The 22,172-nt window shown below is 38.9% G+C and overlaps 1 protein-coding gene across 14 annotated transcripts in view; it reads left to right on the top strand.

Annotated features, from left to right (window-relative positions):
- The window catches only part of pcbp3 (poly(rC) binding protein 3), a 97,401-nt gene that overhangs the window by 40,867 nt on the left and 34,362 nt on the right, over positions 1–22,172 (top strand). For 11 of the 14 annotated variants that reach the window (XM_030757683.1, XM_030757688.1, XM_030757682.1 and 8 more), the window contains one exon: positions 1,569–1,690. The exons of 1 other annotated variant lie outside the window; for it this stretch is intronic. The gene's annotated coding sequence lies outside the window, so the exon portion shown is untranslated. Of the gene's footprint in view, positions 1–1,076; positions 1,183–1,568; positions 1,691–22,172 lie in introns of all 14 variants that reach the window. 2 more of the 14 variants (XM_030757677.1, XM_030757676.1) reach the window with 1 other exon arrangement.

Here is a 22,172-nt window from a genome sequence, read left to right as displayed (position 1 = left end):
GTTCCATGTATGCCCTGCCAGCTAGCTTCTTGCGCCCTGCTGTTAAGTGCTGGATTGTCTCAGGGGCATCTCTGCACAACCTGCACCTGGGTTCTTGTCTTGTGTGGTATCGATCTTGTGCTTAGAAGCTTATTCCTGTGCTGCCATGATTAGCGCCTATGTGCTATCCTTCAGCCCAGCTTTGTCCAGCCATTGGTAAGATTTTTTGATATCAGCCACTTTTTCTATCTGCCTGTCCTTCCATGATGGCTCCTGTTCTTGCTCCTCTTCTTTCTCTGGTTTCTGCTGCCTGAGGTATTCACTAAGCATATAATCATTTGTGGCCATCTTCCTGATGTATTCATGGATCTTTGTTGTTTCATCTAGGATAGTGGTTATGACACTCACTTGTCCTCAGCCTCCTTCCTTCTGCTTAGCGTACAGTCTCAAAGTGCTGGATTTGGGGTGAAACCCTCCATGCATGGTAAGGAGCTTTCTTGTCTTCTCTTGTCAGTGGCTTCGATCTTCTCCTTTGGCCAGCTTATTATCCCAGCAGGATATCTGACAACTGGCAGGGCGTAGGTCTCTCTCTCTCTCTCAGACGGGGAAGGGGGGGGCTTAGCAAATCCATTTAATTAAATAAGTTCATTGATTTTTTTTTTATGCTACACCATTACTGAGGTTTGGTTTTGGTCACAGTCAGCCACCACCAGGCCAACAACCACCGATTGCTGACATATTTGCAGAGAGCTGACTGTGCAGCAGAGGAACAAGGCACCACCTTGTGGCAATATTCAACAATCGCCATTTACAGGCTGAAATTTACAGGAGTTCTATTTTCAAGGAAATAGACAACTAAATAATCAAAATTAGGCAAGACATAAACTAAATCATCCAACCCTACTTCACAGCAGTATGAAAAGTAGCTGCAGGAACACTGTTAAATAAAAATCTGTATTTATTTAACTATATGCAGTTTGCATGCACCAAGTATATGAACTCATACTTGTCAGATCCTCATGGTTCGGCCAACTTTATTTAAAAAAAGAAAAAAAAAAAGGCTGTGGTCTCTTATTTTAACCCTGTAATCTGTTTAGGTCCATCAGCCAGGCAACCAGGCACCACATTCTGCTGAAAGGCTGATAGCCACAGGTCACATGACCTGGAAGAAAAAGACTTGGAGACTTTTGGGATCCCTCTTCGGTCAGACACACCATTCTCATCGTTACTGCTTGCACGCACTATGAATAACTTGACTGACGGGCTCGTCTATTCACTGAAGAGTCTGTGGTTAGGCTTGGTTAACTTCAAAAGGAATTGATCCTGTGCAGACACAGGTTTTATCAAGAAAATCAGCTCATCTATTGATAATCTATACTGCTGATAAACACAATTTGAAGTGAGCCATCATTTTAAAGCACTAAAATATTAAATTATCTGAAAACAACAGATTAGTGTTGTCATGTCTTGCACATTGAAAGTGCATGTAAACTATTTAAAGCACAGTTACACAAAAAGCTGATAAAGAAAATTTTCCTCTGCTTAAGTTTCCTGTGTTCATTCACTTATTTATTTTTATTGTGCTTTAGCATGGACTGGCTATCAACCTGAAGGGAAGTCCAAAGGCTGATGAACTGATCAGTGTCTGTGTGAGACCACATTGCTCTGGTGTCCTATATGCCCTGCCAACACACCGCACAGCGCAAATCTGGTGAGTAACGCAACTCATTTGATCCGTCAAGGTTAAACTGATGGGATTTTCTCCATTCCATTACTGAGATATTTCAGTAGTACATTTTAGTAGGAGACCTTGCTTTGAAGTTCTAGAAAGGACAATAGTTGATAAAAGAAGGCGGACTATGAAGAGGATGCTGAAAATGTCAACAATTTCTGAAGAGCTTAACTTTCCAATCACGTGATTTTTGTATATTTGAAAATTAGACCAATAAGCAAAGATTTAATTTGCAGTCTACAACCTTTATTCTGAGTCTTTATATGTCAATTCTGCATATATCTCAATTTGAGATGCTCAACGCTGCTCGATTAAGCAATTAAAACATGATGCTAGTTAACTGGCACCAGACCTACTAGCCAGTTAAACTAATAATTCAAAATATATATATATTTATATTTAAAATGCCAGTTCACTGTTGCTTCAAAGATGTTATTTTGCCATGTTATCAACTGGTCAGGGCTAAAGTTCCAGGTGACTGCAACATCTCTGTCCCTCTGCAAAATGGGAAAAGTAAGAAAAAAAAAGTAAAAAGCCATGTGATGCAAGGCAGTTCTGCAGTACTTTAATCTGGAAAAGGAATGGCTGCATATAGGCCATATAAAAGTAACCTGGCACTCAACTGAAACAATGCACAAACATGTAGATATTAACCTGCTAGTAAGGAAGGCTGTGGGTGCTACCAATGCTATCCACAAACAGCATAAAAGGTGGACATGGCTTCTGGGTCTGAAAAGAGAAGCCAATGTCAAACTGTCTTAAACCTGCATTCTGTTTAATGGGCACCAGGGGGCGATACCTGTGGATGCAAATAAGACTTTTGCTCCTATTGAGTGCTCCTTTCTGCTCCTTGTAGACTGGAAATCGGCCCTTAGTCATGAACTCAATGGCGCTTTCCTGTTGAGTTTATGGGTTCAGTTGCTCATTTCAGGTAATACTGAATATAACATGAAGCCTATTCTGTAATTTTTGGTTATTCTAACAGTCAGAGAGGAGGATTATCCAGGGTATGCTCACTGGCTAATGACTTCAGCCTGCAGTTTCACAGTGAGCTCCACCCCTCACTCGTTGCATCCAATTATAAAACGCTCATTTTGAGGCTTCAAGTTGATTGCACTGTGCAGGAAGTTGCACAAAGCACCAATCATTTCAGCAATATTTTTGATTATTGAAGAATGGGATTAATAGACTAGTAAACACATTGACTCATAAATTTGAATGAGTGCATATATATTTTACCCAATTTTTATATTAAGCTCATACTTCCGTGTTTAAACAATGGTGCAGCAAGATGCAGCTACAGAGCTACAGTCAGAAATAATAAGTTACGATAAATTATAGGCAATGACATAAACAGTTTCACTGAACCATCTCTGAACCCTCATATATGGGTGTCCCACTGCTTCCAGCAACTGTCTGGAATGACTTTCGGAAAGCAAATAAGAAGCAACAGAAGTACCTAAATTGGACCCTGGGGATGAAAGTATCCGAACAGAAAAATGCTTCCATCCTCTAATATCACGCCACACCTACTGCCTCTTTTGCCTTCTGTATAACTATGTATAGGCTGCTGAAACCGCCAACAGAAAGAAAGACATTTCTACGAGTCAGTCTCGTCGATAAAGGAATCAGTTCCTGGCTGCAATGGTTCCTCTAATTCACCAGAGACATGAGTACTCCTTGGAAGTTTGTGCTTTCATTTTGCAAGGAAATAAAAAGATGCCTGAAAAATGAAGTGACTAGCTCATATGTAACAAGCAGTCTAAATAACATATATTTACTTAGGACTGCATGCTGACAGCTCTCCTAGAATTGACTATGGATCACTGGAAAACATTTTAAAATCTTTTTGGTTGGTTTTCCATCAAGACGTCCACTTGAAAATGTGACATCAGTCACATTGAAATATCACAAAGATGGGCCTTCACTTTCACTGATCAGAACAAATTCTGGAAATGCACTGTGATTCCTAACAGGCTGGGCTGCCTTTTGTTAAGTAAAAGTTCCCTCTGCAGCTTTATATTGTTTAGTGTGAAGAAAAATTCCTGAAAGCAAATTTTAGCCTCTGACACTATAACACTTTCTGCCATCACAGCGGCTACCGAGAAAAGGCATGACTGACATTTTTAAAAACAGCACATCAACGACAAGTCTATAAAACACAAATCCATGCAAGGAAAGACAAAACACTGTACTTAAAGTTTACAGGGAAATTCAGAGTTTTGATGTTTTATCTAATCTTTAATTAAGATCTGTAGTTATTGGACTAAAGGCAAAATGCCTCAGCTTTCACCTTTTATCTAAATGAGAGTCTACACTCACACAAAACAAAATTAGAAGTGCATTTGTTTTCTTCTGGTCAGACAGTGACATTTTTCACTTAATCTTTCACAATTTTAATAAAAAGACCAAAGTACATTCCACCAACCTCAATGTTAATTATATGGAATCTCCAATATTAATGATACTGTCCTGATGGACAATCAAAAAAAAGAAACTCATGCAGCATATCTATACTCATACAGATTGGGTAATGTATTAGTAATCAAAAGGATGCTACATTGTTTGATGGGAATGAAAATGACCTACAGAGGGCTGAATTTGAAAATGAGGCGGGCAAGTTCATTTTGATGAAATTTCATTGCAGCAACTCAAAATGGTACTCAGTAGTTTGTATGGCCCCAACGAGCTTATATGCATGCCTGACAACATCGAGGCATACTCCTAATGAGACTACGGATGATATCCTGGGGGATCTCCTCCCAGATCTGGACCAGGGCATCACTGAGCTCTGACAGTCTGAGGTGCAACTTGGTGGCGTCAGATGGACTGAAACATAATGTTCCAGAGGTGTCCTATTGAATTTAGGTCAGGCAAATGTGGAAGCCAGTCAGTGGTATCAATTCCTTCATCCTTCAGGAACTGCCTGCATACTCTGGTGACATGAGGCCGGGCACTGTCATACACCAGGTCTGTGCTTCCCTCCGCGGACATGCTTTCCCAGACCATCACTGACCCACCACCAAACCGGTCACACTGAATGATGTTACAGGTAGCATAACGTTCTCCACGGCTTCTCCAGACCCTTTCACATCTGCCACACGTGCTCAGGGTGAATCTGCTCTTATTTGTGAAAAGCACAGGGTGCCAGTGGTGGACCTATCAATTCTGGTACTCACGGTGCCGGGAAGTGAGCACAGGCCCCACCAGAGGACATTGGGCCATCACGCCACCCTCATGAAATCTATTGCTGACTGTTTGGTCAGAGACATTCACACCAGTGGCCTGCTGGAGGTCATTTTGTAGCTCTGGCAGTGCTCATCCTGTTTCTTGCACAAATGAGCAGATATCGGTCCTGCTGATGGATTAAGGACCTTCTACATCCGTGTCCAGCTCTCCTATAGTAACTGCTTGTCTCCTGGAATTTCCTCCTGTGCTGGGAAATGCAGTAAACCTTTTGGCAGTGGCACATATTGATGTACCATCCTGGAGGAGTTGCACTACCTGTGCAACCTCTGTAGGGTCCAAAATTAGTGAACAAACAGTCGGAAAAGATGAGGAAGGAAAAAATCTGAAATTTGGTTTAAACATATGGATAACAGAAAAGATTAATACTCATCTAAATTTTCCTATCACAAACCATTCCCGTTTTGGGGGTTGTCTCATTGTTGCCTCTCTAGTGCAACTGTTGTTAATTTCATTAACACCAAAGCAGCTCAAACTGCTTAACAACCCCCTCTACTACTTAACTGACCAGATCAATATCCCAGAAGTTTAACTGACTTGATGCTTTACTCTGATTAAAAAGTGTTCCTTTAATTATTTTGAACAGTGCATTTGTATTATCTGTTTATGTTACATTTGTTATAAATTTAGGGAAACTGACTTTATTGGTTGGATTCTAATATTTTCTGTGCTTCCAAAAGCTAGCTAGTGATTTAATGACAGATTGTTTTGTGTCACAATCATATCTGTTTCTATTTGAAACAAATATTTGTGTAGTTGGGGTGCAATGGACACAATATGCTTGTTTTACTATTATTTAAATGCCATCTGCATATGTGCACTTTTTAATGATGCAGCACAATTTTATGATTTGAAGCAAAATTATTTTCCTTGTCCCTTGGCAGGGTGTGTACTCCTTCTCACTGTGTGTGCAGCACCTGTAGCAGAGTATGCATCACAGCTGTGTACACTGTGGTGCAGAATCAGGTTGTTGTCAAAGATACACCTGCTGTGCCCTGGCAGAGGGAGGAGGAATATTTCAGCAGTATTTGGTGAAGTCGCTGTTATTGTTAGCCAGAAAGACACATTCAGTCTTGAAACGTGGACTTTCAGTGAGGAAGCCCCACAGGAGTCACATCCATGTGACTCTGATCCCTGCAGATTTAATTAACTTTACATTAAAGTTCCATCAACAATAACAAGAAACCCACTGAATTACTTTTACAGTATAGAGCTAAGAGTATGTCAGTGTAAAAGGGAGAAGACTTCCTATTTCCAGGCAGCTCTACTCCCTGTATGTGACTCTCTTGCAAACTACCCTGATGTGCTTCCAGTGACTGCTTATTTCCAGATGGTGTTTGAGGCATTTCTACATATAATCCTATAGAACTGAACCTTAAAGAGAAAAAAGCACTACAATCAAATTTACAGTTCAAATACCCATGGAATAGATTTATTGAGGATTACTCTCACTGGAACCATTTTACTCATTGTTCCTCCACAGATGCTTTTCCAATACATACAGTCAATGTACAAAACAAATACGAATGGTATTGTGTGACAAATATAAACTATACTGAGGCACCAGATAAACGCAGCAGACTATAATGGCCACATATTACAGTTGCTGTGACTGATACTGGCCAGCTTCAGCTCTTTTAAAAGCAACAAGAAGGAAAAGGAAGAAATGTGCACCATTTCTTTCAGGTTTCTATATGGATATATTTGCCTGTCTGGCTGTTTGCCTTCAAATCTTTTTGAGCCATTTGTACATGTCACTGCGTACACATGTATGCGTGTTTTGACAATTTAATACTGGCAGCAAAAGTTTGCAGATTGATCTTCAGAAGAAAAAAAAATATATCTAAGCTGGCTCCCTGTACAGAGCACTGCTGTGGACTGATAGGACTAAGTCAGGAGATACTGGCCTTTTTTCATAACTCTATAAGGGAGGAACAGTGTGCTTCTACTACCCAAACAGCATAACACACAAATACCCACAAACACATTAGAGACTTTATACAGACATATATATGTAGTTTATACAATTTCCCTTTCAAAATCTAAACTGAACTGGCTAAACTATTAATACTACAGTAATCAAGTTCATTAATATATTCATAACCAATATAAAAAAATCCTGGTTGGGTAGACTGAAAACATCCAGTACAATAAATCTTTAGTGAATTCGACTGCACTGCCTAATGCACAGAGTATCTTATTTTAGGTTGCCTTCTTAATGATCAAGCATAAACAAACTACCATTGATTTTATGTGCATGTTACTTTCTGTATTGTTGCTGTGTTAACTTTATTAATAATGAGGATAACAGAGGCTCGTCTCAGAAAAGAGCACGCTACTGAGCACAATAGGATCTCTGCTGGAACTGATGGTCTGCTGAGTAACTCTGACAAAAGGTATCTTATGACTAACAAAGACAGAATGAATCCACTGCAAAAAGTGCATTGCATCAAACTGAAACATTAAGGCTTGCACTATGTGAGTTACACACTCCATTTCCAAAAATGTAGGGATGTTATTTAAAGCTGTGCACAAACAAAGAAAAAAAGCAAAAGAATGATGTTAGAGTCTGATAAAGTCATACAGAACATGATTACAAGTTACTGCTGCTAAAGTGGTTCTACAAGCTACTGAATAATGGGGCGCTCTTTCACACTTTTTCACAGGACTGCACAGAGGCTGGTGACAACTTTTAGCGCAACTCTTTCAAATCTCAGAAGTTGTCATTAAACTGTAACCTTGTATATCACTATATACACAGTACCAGTAAAAACGTCTAGACACACCTTCTAATTCAGTGGTTTTCCATTATTTAAAAAGTGTCTGCATTGGATGACTTTAGTATTAATCTACAAACTTTATGGTTGAACTGCTGCAAATAGGACACTTCTAAGGAAGAACAAGAGGAAGAGAATAGCTTGGGCCAAGGAACAAAAGGAATGGACATTAGACCAGTGGAAATCTGTCCTTTGGTCTGATGAGTTCAAATTTGAGATTTTTGGTTCCAAACACCATGTCTTTGTAAAACACAGAGAAGGTAAGCGGATAGTTCCTACATATGTAGTTCCCACCATGAAGTATGGACGAGGAAGTATGATGGTATGGGGGTGCTTTGCTGGTGACACTGTTGGCGATTTATTCAAAATCCAAGGCACAGCATGGCCATCCCATCTGGTTTGTGCTTAGTGGGACCATCAATGTCAGGTGACCTTGGCCGTTTCTCAGTACTCAAGTATGAACTTGTGTACTTTAGAAGTTTGAACTTGCGGACTTGACAAGTACGAACTTCCCAAGTACAGGGGATTATTTTTCAGTTGGAACACCAGCAGACTTGATGACATCACATCTCAGCTCCAGTGTTTCTGTCGCCTTCCAGCTTAAATTTACTGACTGCTTGGTTTTAAAAACTTCATCTCTGAATAAAAACATTATACATGTATACACAGGTCTGCTGCTTACTGAACAAAAACAGGTCAGATGTTAAAATTATGTCAGTCTTCACAATCCCTATGAACAACATCAACATGCCGCTGCAATGTACCCGTTCCCAGTGAAAAGGCTCTTGTGTTCCTTCCTGAGTAAAATATTTTTAATATCAGTTTTATCGATTTGCTCAGGAACAAATGAAACACTGAAATAAACCAAACATCAGCCATTAGAGATCATCTGAGTGAATTCTATCTGTGTTTAACTTCATCTCAGCGGCAAAAGCGAGCGGGAGTTTTGAAAACGATGTACCGGCAGTCAGGCGTTCTCCCTGCGTATAGCGAGCCTGGAGCGGGCAGCTGCTGTTAGAGCAGCAGAATGGACGTCTCCCAAAATGTCAAAGCTCTTTTGCAATCAGGCAGTATCTTGATAAACTAAACAGATATTTGATGTTTAAACATCTACATTCTCCCTTGAAAACACAGTAAAAGTTTGTTTTGTGTCACAGGAGCAGTAATATTTCAAAAATTTGCTCACAATTTTAGCCGGCCTACTCTGCCATTGTGATCACTGTGTGCATTCCTTCATAGTCTGGATGACTATTAATTTAGAAATTAAAAAAAATAAAGACAATGAATGTGAAGGTGTGTCCAAACTTTTGACTGGTACTGTGTGTGTCTGTATATGTGTCTGTATAAGCACAGCTGCACACACAGCTGTGCTTCGCACTCACGGTTGCTAGGCGACATGAGCTACGCAGAGGTGACGGCAGCTGATATGAAGGCTAGCCGCTCACTTCCGGCCTTTGTGGTGTTCGTGGGCTGCGAAAGACGTGGGCCGGCCCCTAATTTGGACATTGTGCGTCGATATAATCTGTATGCCGGGAACCCGCGCACTGAGAAACGTTCCACGGTGCAAAGTGCGATTAAAATGCGTTAAAATTTTTAACGCGTTAATTTCCCCGTAATTAATTAATCGAAATTAACGCGTTAAAGTCCCAGCCCTAATATATATATATATATATATATACACACACACACACACAAATAATCTTTCAATACTATGTCATTTCTATTGTAGAGATCAACACAAGAAGGTAGTTTCAGTCACAAACAAGTTTGATTCACAGATTAACAGGGTATTTAACTGAACATTAAAACAGTAATTCTTTAGGCATCTACTAACAGAGCAAATCATACCGATGTGAACTGTGTAATTGAATTTCATAATTTAGCATCCTTTTAAAATAAATGTGTACTCATTTTTAAATTCGATATGGACATGAAATGACTTGTTTACTTGTGCTTACAGGCTGCTTTTGACTCCAATCAAACTAAAGTTCAACCCACAGCATATGCTTGTGCGTCAGTAAATGACGCACACAGCTCAGACTGGGTGTGTCAAACACAAAAGTATTTAAAAAGGTACAAGATATGACAATTTGGGAGCAGGAAAAAAAAATGCTGCCTTTCTTGACAGTTGACATGCATCAAACTGCTGCCAGTGTGGGACTATATGGAAAACAATGGATATGGGTGTTTTGATGGACATTAGTCACTGTATATTGGTGTGTGTTGCTCTTAATTCTTTGCCAATTAAAAAAAAAAAAAGCAGAAACATCAGGACAGGGGATGAGATATTTCTTATCATGCATTTATAATCACTTGTGTCTCTAAAGCCAGAAACATCTCATTTGGACTTCATATCAGACATATCAGCAGACACTGCGTCATGGCCTGTTGTAATTACACAAAAAGCTTAAGTGCAGCTGGTTTTCCCTTCACCTTTTTGCTGTCTATTCACAGCTGCATGAAATGGCAACATCTGAATGTTTGGTACTAAATGTGTTTTAATGAAAGGATACCATCCTCTTGATGACCACCCATAATCACACAGTTCCCAAAATTTAATCCTGATGCCAGGGTACATATGCCTGAGCAAAGTAAAGAACTGAAAGTGGATGTATCATTCACTGTCACTTTACTGCATTCAGAGAAAGCTATATTTTTCCTTTTCTTCTTTATTGTGGTCAGTTTCCTCTGATATAAGGCAGCAGAGAGTAGTCAGACAGGGAAACCAAATGTGACAGGTTTCTCAAAGTTTACATTTTCAAACATTTACTCACTGCTTGCAAGCAGAAGCTGCCAACATATCTTTTAAATGTATATTAAAAAAGGGCAGAGGATGCTATGTACACACACCAAAAGTCAATTTTTCCTGTATCATAAAGTCTCTGCTTCTGAATGCCTGACACTATAAAAGTGAAGCCAAGCTGTTTGGAAGGCAGCTTTACTATACTGTTCAAACCATACATACTGTATTATTTTTAATAAGTGCGATAACAAAAATGCAAGTCCACTGAAAACCTCAACACGTGGCGTTATAAACTGATGAAAGTGATTGATACTGTTCTTGAGAGAAGCAAAGCTAATCAGTACATTCCCATGAGCAGTAAACAAGCATGCCCTCTATAAAGAAATGTGTCATTACTGCACTGAAAAAAAAAAGCAATAAATAAACCAAAAAGCAGATGACACCCATAACCTTTGAATTGCTTAAGGATGAAGGACAGAGAATTTCTTTCTAAATGGATAGCTTAGGAAGTTCAGCTATAGCTTTGGGGAACTTGTCTTTTGTTGGCATTGATTGATTTGAGCGGAAGTGAAGCCAAACGAATGGAGTCAACGCTTGTTTATTTCATACTAAAGCAACCCAAGCTGCAGCTTGAGGTATGAGCTTTGTGGCATGAAGATTTTTCATGTCATATATCTGAGAACACCGTGGAACAAGAACTTGATCTTGCGTAAACTTCTGTGTTTGCTTACTTCCACTGAGCATCCTGTTTTTCTTCATATCCCACATATAGTATGCATAACAAATATACAGCTACAAGCAAAGTACTTTGTAGAAATGTCAAATGGTCCTGCTGTGGCCATCAGGAATTAGGTGCCTTGACCAGGGATACAGACACATTACAGTACGATCTGCAGATCAAACCCTGCGATCAGTGAAAGGCGGTACAGAAGACACAATAGATACAGTCATGGCCGAAAATGTTGGCACCCCTGAAAATTATTTATAATTATTTATTATGCACATGTCCATTTCCTTTGTGTGTATTGGAAAAACACACACAAAAAAAGAGGGGGAAAAAAAGCCAAAATCCATATAATTTCATGCTAAACACCAAAAATGGGTTATGCTTGTCTGTACCTGTGATTTAAATAAAGATAAGATCATGCTGTGATCCTTTAATAAAGAAAAACAATTAAAAAAAAGGTCCAGCTTATTCTTACATTTGTTTCAAAGAGCTGCCTACCGGTCTTTCATACTCAACTACTTTACAGTATTCTGATATATTCTAATATATATATTTAATGGGTACCTGGATTGTGTAGGCAGAATTAGGGTTATGTTCAAACAGTGCTGTGGGCATTTGTGCTGAAAAAACATTAGGAATACCATTTTGGTTTGGGCTTCAGAACTGTGTTATATATCATGTTTTCATTTGTAAACTAAACCACTTGATTTCTGCAATTCATCTTAGTCATGAAGAAAAATGTTTTACTGGAAATGAAATTACAGACCATGCCAAGTCATTTGTTATCTACTGAAAATATACACCACCTGTTCTTAACTAAATTGCCTTACTTAATTGTAAACCCGTTATACATTTAATAAAAGAACTTGTTTGATTTTTAAGAGAGTTTAATGCTTTTTCCTCTCTAGATATGGATATGGTGGTGGATCCGCATTTGGAGTAATACTGCTTTTTTGCTTGGAATTGTTCTCTGCTTAACCTGCAGTTTAGCAGGAATACTCACATGTCCAGGAGAAAATGATATACTTGAGATTAAGGTGACCTCTCTGCGCCGTCTCTTTTGTTACTCTACCTTTCCTACAGGCTTTTAGAAGAGTGCCTAGTGAAGATGGATGTTTCGTGTATGTGCATGTGAAAAACAATATATCTCACTGTGACTATTACCTAATTTGACCTTTTCATTCTCATGCTGAAAAGGTCAAGGTTCAGCTGAATTCTGTCATATTGGGAAAGATAATATAGCTTGAACCTAAGAGGTCCATGGGGTGGGGACCATACAACTTACACCATATTAGAAGCAGAAACTCCAGAAGGCTGCTTTCAGGGATGGTGTATTGGTTCAAAATATTAAACTAGAAAATATAACAGCTTAAAGAAATATGAAAACAATTATTTAAGACTGACATGTCCAAAGTAACTTTTTTCCCCTGACTAGCTCAGAGTTTTACTCAGGCAAACTAAGCAAGCAGTTGAAGTAGCAGAGGGGGCTGTTAATCAGTTTGAGCTGCTTTGGTGGTAATGAAATTACTAACAGATGCACTGGAGGGGCAACAATGTGACAACCCCCAAACCAGGGGGACTGTTTTATCACTAGTTTTGCATTTGGTTAGGGTCAGCGTCACAACTGGTAGTATGAGGCAATACCTGAACCCTACAGAGGTTGCACAGGTAGTGCAACTCCTCCAGGATGGTACATCAATATGTGCCATTGCCAGAAAGTTTGCTTTGCTGTGTCTCCCAGTACAGTCTCAAGAGGATGGAGATTCCTGGAGACAGGCAGTTACTCTAGGAGAGCTGGACAGGGCCATAGAAGGTCCTTAAGCCATCAGCAGGATCGATATCTGCTCCTTTGTGCAAGGAGCACTGCCAGGGCACTACAAAATGACCTCCAGCAGGCCACTGGTGTGAACATCTCTGACCAAACAATCAGAAACAGAATTTATGAGGGTGGCCTGAGGGCCCGACATCCTCTGCTGGACCTTGTGCTCACTGCCAGGCACCGTGGCATTTGCCATAGAATACCAGAATTGGCAGCTCCACCACTAGGGATGGGAATCGAGAACCAGTTCCCAGTAATTCAATTCCTTGGAATCGTTAGTCTGCTTGCCTAATGATTCCGCTTATCGATTCCATTGACGTGAGGACACATTTACGTGACTGCATCACACACGCTCCTTATTTTGTTCGGAATATATCCAACAGCATCAAGATAAAAAGCATCACAAAATTATGTTCACAGTGTTTCAACAACAGCACCAGCTGTTTTACGTGCAGTCTGAGCATGCAGCAAGCGCAAAAAGATGGAGCTGTTACCGATGAGCTCGGATGGAGCGAAAGGAAATGTTTTTCTGGCGTCCAAAGCAGCAGCGCTTTTTCCTGTAACCACCGTTAAAACCTTTACTTTGAAACAGCTGGAGGTCCTTCATCAACCACCTGATCAGTAAGCGCCAATGTGAAGAAAAGAGAACTTTGAAGCTGCTCCATCCACCGCGGTTTGTTTCACGTAGCAAAAAAACTGCAGAATGGAAGTTAAAATATGCAGATGAATTGTTAATACAAAAAAGTATTTTTAATCAGATCACTCAATTAATCAATGGAATAAACGATAGTTGAAACCCTATTTTGCTGTACTGCTTTCACTATATTGCATGAATATCTCCATCTCCTGTAACATTTAGTTGATGAGGACTGTCAGAGTCTCGCTGGCTCAGACTGGTTCTCGCACACCTTGCAGTTGTATTTTATGTTAAAATATTAATAGTATTAATTTTGAAAGAGGAATTCTTATTTTTTTTAATACCAGTTTTAATTTTGTTCTACTTCACATTAAAAATAGTTAATGCAAACCAACCTATTTGTGGTATATTTTATTCACTAACCCAATGAGAATTAAGAAGAGAATCAAGAAGGAATCAAATTGATAAGTGATATTGATAATGGAATCGGAATCACTAAATTCTTATCAATTCCCATCCCTATCCACCACTGGCACCCTGTGCTTTTCACACATGAGAGCAAGTATCAGGATGGAATCCTTGGACCCACTGTGAGACGCTACGCTGGTGTAGTGGGTCCTGGGTTCCTCCTGGTGCACAACAATGTCTGGTCTCTTGTTACGCGAGTATGCGGGCAGCTCCTGGAGGATGAAGGAATTGATACCATTGACTGGCCCCCATGCTCACCTGACCTAGAACCGGGGTTATAATAGTTTTGGATTTTACATTATAGTTTAGTTTTAGTTAGTTTTTACTTTTTTTTCTCTAATTCAGTTAGTTTTAATTAGTTTTCAGAGTGGTTTTGCTCATTTTTATTAGTTTTTATTTTTGGTTTTATGCTTAGTTTTAGTTAGTTTCAGTATTAGTATTAGTATTTTCATACTTAATCAGGTACGCTTTAAAGATACCCTTTAAAGAAATAAATTCAGCAACCAACTGTTCACAGACAGCAGAACTACATGCTAAATGTGTGTAATATTAAGGACACACATGAACATTAACAGGGAGAAACTGCTAACAATATGAACTCCAAAACTCGATAAATTCTACAATAAACTCCCAATAAAGTTCAGCCTCAGTGCAGCAGATTAACAACAGCTACATGTGGTGTTTGACAAAAACAAACTCCTTGAAGGAGTCAAAGCTCAAATCCAGCTGCATCCTGATGTTCTCTCCACCTGATGCTGCTTCTGTTTTGGAGCTAGCTTGGTTAGATGCTCGCTGATTAGACTTGCAGGGTCTTTGCGGCCTATGTAGCCTACGGAAGTGTCCGACCTCATGTCCGCATTTATGCATGTATAGCTGGATTGTGTGTGTTAATTACCTTGTGGTTGTGTGCTGGGGGTTTTTTGGTCCTCGCTCTTTGTGCTCAGTTTTTAGGGTGCAAACATATTTGTCCCTGTTTTTTCACTTTCTTCATTTCTTCACGTCCATTCCCATAGTTTCAGCAGCTCCCTCCAGGAATTTGCTGACATTTGTGAGTCCTTATATTGATGCTTTGATTATTAGTCCTGATTGTTATTATCTGACTGATAAAGTAGCCGGAAACGCACAAGGACTAAACACAACGTTGTGGGCTGCGTTGACCCAACGAGTAGTCACGTTTCTCTGGAGGTGCAGGCCGGGTTGCCTTGTAGGATGAGAGCGGTTTCCGTAGCTGCCTTGTGTGCGCTTCTCAGGTCTACTTTGATGTTGGTGTTTTTTTCCTGACTAAGAAGTGTTCCGTACATCATCCACAACATCATCCACAACAAGACACTCGCTGCTATCTGTGCTATCATAGTAAAAAAAAAAAAAAAAAAAACACCACATGGGACTCTCTGAGGAGCAGCGCGGTGTGCGCACGCACGCACATGCGCACCCATTTGCCCGACGGCGTTCCGAGCTTAAACTCGGAGAGAGGAAAAAAATGATTTCATATCAATCCACAAGACTTTTGAAAAAATAACAATATCTATAATTTCAGTTAGTTTTAGTTAGTTTTGTAAACTCACAATTCAGTTTTAGTTAGTTGTCGTTTCTTCCTTTTAATTTTAGTTTTTATTTATTTCAGTTAACGACAATGTTTTTTCAATTTCAGTTTTCGTTATTTCGTTCGTTTTCGTTAACTATAATAACCCTGCCTAGAACCCATAGAACATTTCTGGGACATTATATTTTTGTCCATCCAACGTAATCAGGTTGCACCTCAGGCTGTCCAGGAGCTCAGTGATGTCCTGGTCCAAATCGGGAGGAGATCCCCTAGGACACCATCCATCATCTCATTGGGAGCATGTTCCAACACTGTCAGGCGCTCATATAAGCACATGGGGACCGTACAAACTACTGAAGATCATTTTGAGTTGCTACAATGAAATTTTGTCAAAGTGGACCAACCTGCTGCATCACTTCTTTTTACTTTGATTTTCAGGGTGTCTTTGAATTCAGCTCTCTGTAGACGGATAATTTTCATTTCCATCAAACGATGTGGGATCCTTTTGTTCCTAACAGATCACCCATACATATAGCACAGACATCCAGCATTTTTTCCCCCCTTATTGAGATGCAATGCGTTTTCTGATCTATTAAAGTGTCCCTTTAATTTTCTTTGAGCAGTGTACAAACACTCAGAAAACATGTAGCAATATTAAAACTAGACTTTGACGTTTCTTTCTTGAAGGTTTTTCACCAGATTGCAAAAAATAACAGAACATGATGCAGCACAGGTTCATTGCCTTCAGTGTATTCAATTGATTAGGAGGGATGATGCAGCACATAAGTGTAAAAAGGGCCATTTTACCTAGAAAAGAAAGCCCTGAAAGGCAAAATGTTGATGACAGGGCTGCTGCTTGATGAGCATGATGACAGAAAGAGCAAATGTACTTTTTTTTTTTAATGGTTCTACCACAGTAGACAAACTACACGACCCTATTTTGCATCCAAGATGATTATAGCACCAGACATATTTATGACTTCCAGACAATGACAGCAAGCACTATCAGATTGGGGAGAAATTAATAATAAAAAAAAACAAACACAGGAAAATAATAAGATAAGAGGAAAGTTTGCAAGTGTCATTATTGTCCCGGATAGTAATTGGAAAATTTTATCAGTCAATCAAACATACTCTATGAGTTCAGAGTCCTACTAAAGTAGGTAGTGAACTGAAACCATTCAATTTCAGAGTTTCTTAATGCTCATCCTGTTTGCTTGTAGAAACACTGTGTGTGCAGCAAGAAAATAATTTACCAAACAGCAATGGCTGGTTTAGTATGTTTCAGTAAAAAGCACAAATCAACCCACAATGCAAGTTAACAGTGCACTTGGTTAAAGGCAAATTTAAGGTCAGTGACAGTGTTTTTAAATGATCTCATTACTGAAAATATAAATTACACAAAAATCTGAAATGCAGTGCATATGTTGACTTCAGCAATAGGCCGACAGAAAGATTTAGGATGTATGTTTGATGGCTTTACTGACAAGTCACTCAGAATATCCTGGCACCCATTTCAATTGTTTGCCACCTCCAACACCCCCACCCCCAAAGACCCTGAGGGGGACCCTAATCTGGGGCACTCACGTCTTCTGTCCATATAAAGGAGGATACTCGCCCATACCAAAATGGACAAATCGGCTGCAGCACTCATCTGAATTGGGGAATATTTTCAGGTTACACTCCAAATGTGATGTCATAACTCGTGATTCGTCCACATGACCCAACGTCTTGGCCAATGGCTTGGCAGCTTTGCGTCTTATCTTCGTGGTAGGAAGATATAATATTTCAATACCGATTTGTTAATCTTTTGTTAAGAGCTGAGGCGGTGGTCAACTCTTTGGAGCTGCATTAAGGTAAATTTCCATAGTATTGGTAGTTGATTTTACATGTGTTTTGATGGAATTTTGTGGCCAAAGATTAAGATTTCCTCAGAGTAAATGTCTTATTCACGATGTCTTTTGGGGAGAAACGTAATCAGATCAGACATGAATTTAAAAGTTTTTCAGTGAATCATTTTAAATGGATAAGATATATCCTATAATGTTAATTTATCCTACAGTTATTAGAAATATGGGGTTGGACTCTACTCTTAGTTGGCATCTTTTTGTGTTGAGTGGCTTAATGTGAGTTGTTGGTGCCGAGTGGCACAGTCATCTTGAAAGGCAATCTTGCACTGTAGGTTTCAAATAGGAATTTCAGTTCATGGTGAAACGCAAGACCTGACTACATGCTATTTTTATATAAGCAGTATGTAGACACTGCTACCAGTTTTACTGCAAGCAGTGTCTAATCATCTAACGACCCAGTAGTCGAGACACATGTTCTCCATTAATGATTACTGACGTGTACAAAATCAAAAAAATTCTCTGTATTGTCAGATGGAAGGGAAAACTGTCAGCTAATACACACCGATAACCCATGTTAGCCCTCCAAGCTAATCCTACGAAGCAGAGGAACAATGCAAGCGGCCGTCGGCCTGTGACTCTAATTTAGGCTGAGATCTTAACCAGGCCGACTGATTGGAGATGACAGGCTACAGCCAGCTTTTGGGGGCAAATGGGAGGGACTGGTTAGATGTTTTCTTACAGACAGAGGTACAGCAACAAAACGCACATGCAACGGCAAATACATTATTCACTTTCTGCTCTCCTTTTACGCACTCTCCAAAATGCATCAAGGCTGTTGTTGGCTCAGAGACCATTTTGAATTGTTAGAAAGGGCTCTGCTGTGGAGGGAAAGTGCTAGTAAGCCACAGCAGCTAGTAGATGGTGATTAATCTAAACAAAAAGGATGACAATTTCTTTTCAAGGTTATTCTCACAAAAGATGTTCCCTGGTAAGCAAAATGCAATAAACTGGCCCATGGTGTGTTTTTGAAACACACTATGCTCGTCAGTTTGAACTACAGGAGGCAAAAAAGCCAAGTAATTTCTAAAATACTGTGTGTTGCTTTGAGTGTCAAAGAGCATTTTTAGTACATTTACTGGCAAAACTGCTTGGCTGACAGATTATTATAAGACTGTTTTCATTATTTTATCATGAGCTACAATCTATTGTATGTTTTATATTGTATATTTTTATGAAAGTGTGGGTGGAATCAGACACCACTTTTTGTAGAGCAAGCACATTGCTGCCAACAGCACCAAATTTATTTTAATATAATAAAATGTATCTAGCTGATTTGTTTAACAATTCTACTGTAATCGTTTCTTTTATCATCCCAAGTTATTTATGTTCCCATTCCCGTCTGACATCCTTCACGTTAGTGATGCAGTTATCCTTCGACACTGTACGGCAAAGGACAACTCCATTCCTAATGAATCGGATGTCCTTGTAAACACAATAAACAGCAATGATAAGATGGGCATTCAATACGCACTTGTTTATCAGCAAAGGCAACTATCATTTGAATGAAAAGGATTTGTGCTGGTTATCTGACACTGAAAAATAAACAAGATAAAACTGTAATTTAAAAGAACTGCAAATGTGAAGAAATTGAGCAGTAGCCATCAATGAGTTTTAACAAAATAAAAACAATTTTTGAGCTTCTTCACTTACACTAACTTACAGTTTAATCCATTTGTTTGGTTGTACATGCGCCATGATTTATCATCGTTAAAACAGAACAGAAAATTACCATCATTATGTGTCTTTATTAAAAATGTCAAATGAATACAAAAGCACCTGCCACCCATGTTTGCCATATAGACTTAGCTTTGCTCTACAAGCTTCACTAAGCACTGAACACCATTTAAACACTATAAGAAAACATAAATATAAGTGATGTAGCCTTTTCTTTAAGTATCTCAGCTTATGAAATGTTCCAGTCTTTAATTTTAAATGATTCCAGTTTCTCTACTTTGTGTGTGTGTCAATCTAAATAAATAAATTAGGGCTTTAAAGTTTTTCAATCACACTCAGTCATTTTTTTTCATCCTTCATGTTGGTTTTTGAAATCTTGAATGGGTTTATTTTTTTTTTTTTCCCCATGTCCTCCTCACCTCATTCCTTCATTCACTTTCAAAGAGCTTCTGCTTTAAAAATCTGCAGCATTGAAGCTTGCATTGTGTTAATTACTGTAGTTGTGGATTAACTACTCAATGTCATCTGAATAGAGGCTTTTAGCTGTGCAGTTACTTTGAAGTTAAACCATAAAAGCAGCAATAAATCGAATGGCTAAAAAAAACAACAACAAAAAATTAAATGTTCAGGCCCACTCAAGTTCCCCAAGTTCTCACAACTCACAATTTACTTGTGAGTTGGTCTGTCATTTGTCTTTCCACTGAGCTACAATTGATGTTGTCAAAGCAGCTCCTACAGCCTGCCTCCTGGTGTCATTAAAAATGGTGTGCTTGCTTTAAGCGGATGATGTGCTAGTAGTTACTTTGTGTTAAATCTAATTTTGTTTGTAAAGCACAAATTCATAAAGAGGCAGTTCAAGGTGTGTTCGTGTAGTCCTTAAAAAGACAACACAAGGTCTTTATTTTGCTTTCTAAAAAGATGGTGTCATTGGTGCACAGATGATAAATGCTACCTCACCTCACTCTGAATAGCTCTGGAACATGGAGAGAAGAACTGTCTGGTGACGCAAGCAGTCTAATAGGTGTGCAGAGTGACAGCGTGTCTGGTATGTACTGAGGAGCCAGACCTTTCTGAGCTCAATATACAATGAGAAGAATCTTAAACTGCACTTTGAACCCAGAGCGGATAAAGGTTAGAACCTGTGACGCTGCATTCGGAATCAGTTTGTTTTTAAGTTGTGAGGCCAACACAAAAAAAAAATGCTAAAAAAGAAAAATTCAATTTAATTTTATTCATATAGCGCCAAATCACAACAGTCGCCTCAAGGTGCTTTATATTGTAAAGTCCCTACAATACAAAATATATATTAAAAAAATGCATGCAAAGACATGCTCTGCACCAGTAGGAAAAAAGCTGCTGATTTTGAATATATTTGCTTGTTGGCAGGTGGCAACCTTCTGATGTCTTATATATACACAATGTTGAAAACTATGATCACAATCTATGATAAATCTAAAGTTTACCGCTAATAAGCATTAGTGTTGGTACGGTGTATCAGTTGTGCTTGGTATGAAATTTTCAAACGCTACTAACAGTTTGCTCACTGTGGTGTTTCAGGGTATAAAAGTGTTATGTAATGCTACCAGAGGCCCTGTGGAGCACATTGAGCAAGGACTTGTATCAATTGGGTACCCTTCTTACTCTCAGTTCTAATAATATTATGGCTATATATTTTGGCTCCAAGCGATCACAAAAACAGTGCAATCAACAAAAAACGTTCATTATTAAAATTATTTTGCCATATTATGCTCCTCATACTTTTAGCCCTGCTTTATTCTGCAGCCTTGAGTCTTTGCAGCTCTACATCGTAACCTACATAAGTGGCCAGCGACACTGCCGGCACTTAAGCTATATCAGATAACGCCCATTATGTCTCTACCAATCACAGGGCATGATTAGCAAGGGACAGCAGTGAGATGTCCCTACCAATATTCGCTCCACGGGTGTAATTAGCACCACACCATTACCTTTACCATTACCTAACACCATCACCATTACCATGGCATTACCTTTCTACTTATCTAATATCTCTTTATTTATTATTTGTGTTTCTTTTATAATGTATTTATTTATATTGCAATTTATGTTTATATTGTATTTATATTTTATTTACATATTCTGTATTTTATTTTAAATTTAGTATTTATTTTCAAGAGATTGTAGAAGTGCTCTAGACTTCAAAGTATTTATTCTTTAACTGCAATAAATGCAGTGTTTACAAAGTCAATGAGTAATCACACTAAATAATTATCACGATTATGATTTTTTCCCATAATCGAGCAGACCTATGCTGGGTAATACCAGCTATCCACGTAACATAACAGCATAACGGTTTTCAATGACAGCAAAATATTTTATATCTATTGATGAATTATTCTAAACTTATAAAGCCCACTTATGCAATAACACTATTAACACCATGATATAACATGAAATCATCAGAATGCCACGATACAAATTTATTAGAACTTATACATCAGTTGGGATTTCTTTTAAATATGACTGCAAGCGCTCCTAGTCTAGCTGCCTCTGAGCTGTTGCACACAGTCAGGATCTCACCCGTCCACCCTGGCTCTGTCCTAAAGTTTCACTTGCCAAAGTGTCAGGTTACATTAGAAAATGAGTGGTTTACAAAGGCTATCAAATGTGCTAAAAGCTGATTCAAATGGGCGCCGACTTGAGGAGTGAAAAGTGTGCCATCATAGCTCGGAGGGATCTGATATTGGTTTAAAATAAAAATGCACATATTTGGCGGCACTCTGCAGAAAGATATTCACAGCATTGCACTCAGTCGTATATCTGTTGTTTACAGAAGAGTTCAAACCAACATTTATGTATATTTATGAAATCATGTCTTGAATTCAGCAATACCAATGTCACAGCATTTATTTCAGGAAGTCAAGGAAATGGTCAGGAT

The sequence above is a fragment of the Archocentrus centrarchus genome, chromosome 21 (genome assembly GCF_007364275.1).
Source record: "Archocentrus centrarchus isolate MPI-CPG fArcCen1 chromosome 21, fArcCen1, whole genome shotgun sequence".
Classification (NCBI taxonomy): Eukaryota; Metazoa; Chordata; class Actinopteri; order Cichliformes; family Cichlidae; genus Archocentrus; species Archocentrus centrarchus.
This window is presented reverse-complemented; position numbering and strand designations above follow the sequence as displayed.